We start from the raw sequence: 7,513 nt of genomic DNA on the forward strand, positions 1-7,513 counted from the left end.
TGTTCTGGGCCGGGTGTTGTTTAACATCTTTATTAATGACCTGGATGTTGGAATAGAGAGCATACTGGTCAAATTTGCAAATGACACAAAGTTAGGAGGGGTTTCAAACACTTTGGAAGATAGAACTAAAATTCAAAGGGATCTTGATAAACTGGAGAACTCCGCTATAGACAACAAAATTAAATTCAACAAATACAAATGTAAGGTGCTGTGCTTAGGGAAGAAAAACCAAATGCATAAATACAGAATGGGTGGATAACTGGCTTGGCAGCAGCACTGCTGAGATGAACCTGGGAGTTGTGATGGATCACATCATCAGCAAGAGTCAACAATGCGATGCGGCTGCAAAAAAAGCAAATGCAATTTTGGGTTGAATTAACAGAAGTATAGGATGTAAGTCACATGAGGTGATAGTACCACTTTACTTGGTACTGGTTAGGCCTCAGCTGGAGTACTGTGTTTAATTTTGGTCACCGCAGTATAGAAAGGACGTAGGGAAACTGGAAAGGCTGCAGAGATGAGTAACAAAGATGATCAAAGGGATGGAATGCAAGCCATATGAGCAAAGGCTGAAGGAACTGGGTACGTTTAGTTTGGAAAAGGTGTGGGGGGGGGGGCATTATAGCTCTCTGTAAATACTTGAAAGGCTGCCATAAAGAGGAAGAAAAAATGTTCTCCCTTGGGCAGGACAAGAGGCAATGGGTTCAAACTGCAGCAAAGCAGATTTTGTTTAAATCTCAGGAAAAACTTCCTAACTGGAAGAACAGTAGGACAATGGAACAGGCTGCCTAGGGAAGTTGTGGAAGCTCCTTCACTAAGGTTTCAAAAAGAGGCTGAATTGCCGTCCGTCTTAGACAGTTTAGACACAACAAATCCTGCATCTTGGCAGGGAGTTAAACTAGATGATCTTTGCAGCCCCTTTGAAACCTATGGTTCGATGAATAACACACTCTCAGGCAGACACCCTTTTTGGTGACTATTGTGAATGTGATAGGAATTCAATGAATACATTTGCCACTAATTTTTTCCTCCTATAAGGGATACTGGTGGTCTCTTGGAGACTCTTAGTGCAAGACAGCTAGCAAATGTATGCTTACCATGATGGCTGCTTCCAGGGCTGGCTACCTGGAGGAGCGTTTGGAGAGCAACAAAGGGTTGCAGCTCAAAAAAGAAAAAGCTGCAGGTTGGATAGGAAATGTTTCCTAAGTGGCTCAGTAATTCGGCAATAGAGTAGTCCAACTGTGAAGGTCATAGAGCCACTGTGGCGGGCTGGGGATAAGGGTGTATAACACGCTGGCTCGTCTGCCCTCTACTGGATAGAATTGGAAATACTCCGATGGAGCTACTAGAGCTGGCTGAAAAATGGTATTTGCAAAATTTCTAAAAAAAAACCAAAAAAAATATATTTCCCCCAAAACTTTTTATGGAAAATAAATTTTTTAAAAAAGATTGGGGCATATTTTCAGGTTTTTTCCTCAGAAATTTGCCTTTTTTAATCCTAAAAAGTAAAAAAAAAAAAAAAATTCCATTTTCATAACCTGAAAACTGCTGAAAAATATTCTAATTTTTCACTGAAAAATAGTGATCTTAGACAGAGACAAGGGTGGGGGGGACGCGGCATTTTGCATCAAAAAAAAATTTTTCAACTGAAAAATATCAGCCCTCCCTAATGCTAAATTCTACTTCTCCATGGGTATGGAGATCCATCTTCAGCCCAAACACCACAGTCTGGGCTTTGGCCGTGGATGGGGCCCATTTCAAATGTCACTGTGAAGATCTGACTGGCTGTGTGCTGCAGCACAGTGACTGCCATTGAACCGAGGTGAAGGTCACTATTATTTGCATCACAGTGATGTGTAGAGGCTCCAATCAAGAAGTAGGTCTCCTCCAAGCTAGTTGAGATTCAAACTGGCCCTGTCCAGAGATCTGACAGTCTAGGAATATGACAAAATGAATAGATGGATGAAAACCAAACTGGGAGGGTGGGAGACAATTTTGTTCCACGCAGAGTTGGACAAGAAGGCCCAGATTTTGAAGCTTTCTTTTTTCCAGCCTGATGATCTAGAACAGGGATCAGCAACATTTGGCCCACGGCCCCCCAGGGTAAGCCCCCTGGCGGGCCGGGCTGGTTTGTTTACCTGCCATGTCTGCAGGTTTGGCCGATCACGGCTCCCACTGGCCGCGGTTCACTGCTGCAGGCCAATGAGGGCTGCGGGAAGCGACGCAGGCTAAGGGATGTGCTGGCAGCGGCTTCCTGCAGCCCTCATTGGCCTGGAGCAGTTAACCGTGGCAGTGGGAGCCGTGATCGGCCAAACCTGCAGACGCAGCAGGTAAACAAACAGGCCTGGTCCGCCAGGGGGCTTACTCTGGTGGGCCGCATGCCAAACATTGCAGATCCCTGGTCTAGAATTAAGCTTTGATGGATATAACCATACGCTGGACAAACCTTACTGAATTAAGTTTAAGTAGTTTAGGAGGCCATTGTACTAAAAATGAAAATGTTTAGGTACTATTGAGGGATTGTATGTATTTTCATGGGGGAGGGGGACCACAGACCCCCAGGAACTAGGGGCTGGGGGGGAGCGGTTAGACAAATTGACTCAGGTTGTACCACCTCCAGAGAGCTACTACCACATCTACTGGTTCAAAATGGATTTGTCAGGGACCAACAGACACAGAAAGGACTTTTGGATAAATAGCCAGAGTTAAAACTGACTCAGGGCTTTCTCTTTGATCTATCAAATGGATAGGGCCTCTGGTTCAAGAGGGGCCCCAATCAGTAGGAAAGGGCTGGCAGGACTTTGACCTACAGAGGCCTAATAAGACTCATAGATTCTAAAGCCAGAAGGGAACATGGTGATCTACTCTGACCTCTGGTATAACACAGGCCATAGAACTTCTCCAAAATTATTCCTAGAGAAGATCTTTTAGAAAAACCTTCCATCTTGATTTAAAAGTGGTCAGAGATGGAGAATCCAATTGTTCCAATAGTTAATTACCCTTGTTGCCAAAAATTTAAGCCTTATTTCCAGCCTGAATTTGCCTAGCTTCAACTTCCAGCCATTGGATCTTGGATCATGTTATACCTTTGTCTGCAAGATAAAAAGTCCATTATTAAATATTTGTTCACCGTGTAGATACTTATAGATTGTAATCAAGTCACCCCTTAAGCTAAACAAATAGAGCTAATTGAGTCTATCATTCTAAGGCATGTTTTCTAATACTTTAATCATTCTTGTGGCTTTTTCTGGAGCCCTTTCCAGTGTAACAATATCCTTCTTGTATTGTGGGCACCGGAACTGGAATCAGTAGTCCAGTAGTTGTTGTACCAGTGCCGAATCCAGGGGTAAGATACCTTTTCTGCTCCTACTCGAGATTCCTGTTTATGCATCCAAGCATTCATTGCCTTAGTTCTTTTGGCCACAGTGTCGCACTGGGAGCTGATGTTCAGCTAATTATCTATCACAACCCCCAAATCTCTTTCAGAATCACCGCTTCTCAGGATAGCATCCCTCATCCTGTAAGTATGGCCTACATCCTTTGTTCCTAGATGTGTACTTTTACATCCATATTGTATGCGTGCGCCCAGTTTACCAAGTGATCCAGATCACTCTCTATCAGTGACCTGTCCCCTTCACTACTTACTCTCCCCCAATTTTTGTATCACCTGCAAACTTTATCATTGATGATGTTATGTTTTCTTCCAGGTCATTGATAAAAGAACCAATCCCTGCAAGACCCCCACTAGAAACATAGCCACTTGAAATGTGTTCTTGCTGTCAGCAAAAAGATGATGGACTGGTAGCCACAGAAAACCCGTGCTTGGGGTTTGAAGTACTGTTCAACAGCCAGAGCCCTTGTGGAGTGAGGGCTGATTTCTGGTAAGCTTATTAGTGTGCATGTAGGTTCTTTTATTGTTGTTAATGTGTTTTCTCTGTAATGCTTTACTTTTCTTGCTGAGACAAAACTGTGTGGAAACCGAACTGCGGCAATTACACTGTATATTGTCTCTGAGGAAAGAAGCAAAGCAATCCAAAGCAGGCCTGTTTTTTGCTGGGGATTTCACAGCATAATCTGTAAACTATGTAGCCTGGAAATACCCTGATCAGGAGGGAGAGAGATGCTGGTCTTCACCCAAGAGTGGTGACAGCTGCAGAGTCTGGATCCTAAAGTCGGCACCCTTGCTGGACCACCAAGTAGGATACAGGTGCAGCTGCCCTAAACTGTGACATCAGTCATTTCTTTTGAAGAACTGGGAGGTTCGGTGCCTTATGAAGGAAATGCTTTGTGTAGGTTTCAGGGAGCACTGCCACTGTGCATTGCATTGTGTCCCTGTGGTTAGGGCTGGGGAAAAAACTGGCAAAAATTCTTAGAGGGTCAAGATGCCTTTGGTGGTTTCAAGATCTTTAATGACCCCACATGGTCAGAACTCAGTCAGTGCCCTGTAGCAACATGCTGGTGCTTTAGTTCAGAACTGGCTCAGAAAGAAGGGTGCACCCCACTGAATAACCAGCACCACGTCCTGGCAGTGAGATGCTCCCTCCCATCCTAATTAGGGGGTGAGACCTCTTTGTGGGTCACCACAAAGGCTATGATCACTGCAGGCAGAGACTGCACAGTGCCTGACTCAGGGCTTCATCTGGCTCAGTCACGATGAAGAACAGGGAAAATGGACTGACAAGTTGCTAGGGTTTTTCCACATCTCAGCCTGTTGAAAGTATATTGTCAGAGAAGATTAAAAGATGCACTAATGACATTTACAACCCTAACTAAATAAACCAATGGCACCACAGTGTGGGAAGGCGAAGTAGCTTTAAACATTCAACCTGCTGTGGTCAGAGTGGATTCTGAAAAGCAGAAATCTGGGGGAGCATTAACTATCAGCCAGGATTAATTATTTGTCAGCTCTCAGTGGCTATTCATATTTTTTTTCCTCTGTAGTTCAAGCTCCTCGTTTGAATACACAAGTTGGCTTGAGATTGATTGCTAGCAGAAGCCATAAATCACAATCGCAGCATCTAACGATGGATTTTGAAGGCCAGTCAAAAAGTGCCTCCTCGGAGTATTTGTCCCTTGCAAATGCAGAGAACCTGGATGTTGAACAATTAGGTAAGCTTGGCTCTGTTGAACTGGATTTGATTCAGAGTGCTAAAGGGCAGGGGTGGGCAGCTTTAGTGGTGGTGTGCATTGCTAATAAGCAGGAGGAGAACTACGTGTAAAGGTACCAAAACAAACCGCTCTAAAGAAATCAAATGTGTGGGTAGAACTGGCTTTGCACCCCTCTTATCCCTCTTCCTTTTTACCAGTGCAGGCTCACTGGAGTTACTGTATAGATGGCAAACGTAAATCACCTTTTGTACTGCTCTCCCTTAATTCCCTCCTACCTGGACTTGTGCTGTCCCCTCCATGATGGTATTTGTAATGTCTGAGAGTGAGCCCTGCCACTTAATGTGAGGGATGTGGCAAAATGAGTCTCCAGGGGGAATCCTGACATAGTTTCCTATTCCACGTATCTTGTTCTCTTGGTGGAGGGTGCGATATGGCCCAAAGCTCCAGGCGTGGTGCTGTTTTGGGGTCTATGGAACCAAGAGTATCAGACCTCTCTGAGGGAAGGAAAAGCGAGGTCAGCCGGGAGTTCGGCAGGAAAGACTGACTGACTGACCGAGGAGTCCCTTCCTGCTTTACATGGTGCCCGGAGTAAAGAAACGCTTCAGCTGACCAGTATTGCCAGTCCCAAGAGGTCAAATATCATGAGTTAGGCCCCACAAAAATCATAAAATTGACAGAAAAATAATGATTTTTTTATATAAATCATTTGGGCCTGCTTTTTATTTGCTTTTTGGTTTCTGAACCTTTACAGTGCACCTGCTTCATGTTCCCCAGCTTTTCTCTGCAACCACGAGGGCTGGAAATGTCCTGTCTTTTTTAAATGAAAGCTGAGATTCTCTTGACTTCAGCAGCTGAGGCTTTAAGAAAAACACCAAATATCATGAGAATTGCAAGCAAAGCCTGAGAGCTGACACCACTGATCAGCTAAAACACCTCTCACTAGTTTACTCGGAAACTGAGGTACCAACGTGTGGCTGAAAGGGTTCCCATCTCTCTCCCTCCATCTCTGGTCACTGCCTTTCCCCAGCATCCCTCTCTTTTTGGTCTGGGTTCCTTGGCACCTAACCTGCTGTCGGTCAGTTCAGGCACAGCATCCCCTGCCACTCTGTTGCTAGTACAGACCTGTCAATGTCGGAAGGCTATAAAGAGAGGTCTGAAGAGGAAAAGGAGGGCTCTTATAGCTCCATTGAAACTACAGCTGTTTCAGGCAGCTAGCATTCCTGAGACCCAAATATGGGAGGAATCCGGAAGCCAATGGCTCCAGATTAGGACCACAAGGGAAAAAAGGGTGCAGGACACTTTAAATGATATGAATTAACCCTAAACTTCCAGGTCAAGTGCATGGTGCATTTCTTTGACCTGGACTTCTGTAATGTAAACATACAGGTGTGTGTGTCTGTGTGTGTGTGTAAACAAAAACATGTTAGTCACAATGCTAATGCACTGCCAGAAGGTGATCAAATACTTCAGCAATGAGCACATTATAAGGACCTATATAGAACATGGTGCTAATTATTTTAACATCAAGAGCAGCGAGTGGGATTTTTCAAAGCTACCTAAGGGGTTTTGATGCTCGTTTCCCATTAAAACAAATAGGAATTAGGCATCAAAGTCTCTTTGGCAGCTTGGAAAATCTCATCCAACAGCTAGAGTCTGCTTCACGATCTAACATCCCCTTGGCAGATGGTCTACAATGATAAAAGCTAGAACTTCAAAGCTGCATAGGGGAGAAGGGGAAAGGTAAATTGGGGCTAAACTGGGGGTTGTCCCCTTTAAGGAGGGACAACTGAGAACAATGCCAATGTGTCCTTAATTGTATCCACTTGTGTGTTACACTCTGCAGGAGGCAACCCAGAGACATTGTGTTTCATTGGGAAACCCGTTGTAATATTTCAAAGCGATGGCATTTAATCAATGGATGTAGAGGTTCTAGTCTGCCACTGAAATCAAAGATGTTCTGCCAGTGTAACATTGGAGCGATGCAACAGTGAATCACCATCAGTCCTTGTGACTTACAGTCACCTTAGAAAGAAAAGGAGGACTTGTGGCACCTTAGAGACTAACAAGTTTATTTGAGCATAAGCTTTCGTGAGCTACAGCTCACTTTATCGGATGCATTCAGTGAATGCATCCAATGAAGTGAGAGAGATGCATCTGATGAAGTGAGCTGTAGCTCACAAAAGCTTATGCTCAAATAAATGTGTTAGTCTCTAAGGTGCCACAAGTACTCCTTTTCTTTTTGCAAATACAGACTAACACGGCTGCTACTCTGAAACCAGTCACCTGAGACAGATTTTCACCATGTGCGTTTGTAACCCACGTGCCTCATGGGGAGATATATCTTTAAGAAATGGTGGATGGGTAGGGGAATCAGGGCCAGCTCTAGGGACCAGCTTCGGGGCAG

Source organism: Lepidochelys kempii, chromosome 13, assembly GCF_965140265.1.
Source record: "Lepidochelys kempii isolate rLepKem1 chromosome 13, rLepKem1.hap2, whole genome shotgun sequence".
NCBI classification, from domain to species: domain Eukaryota; kingdom Metazoa; phylum Chordata; order Testudines; family Cheloniidae; genus Lepidochelys; species Lepidochelys kempii.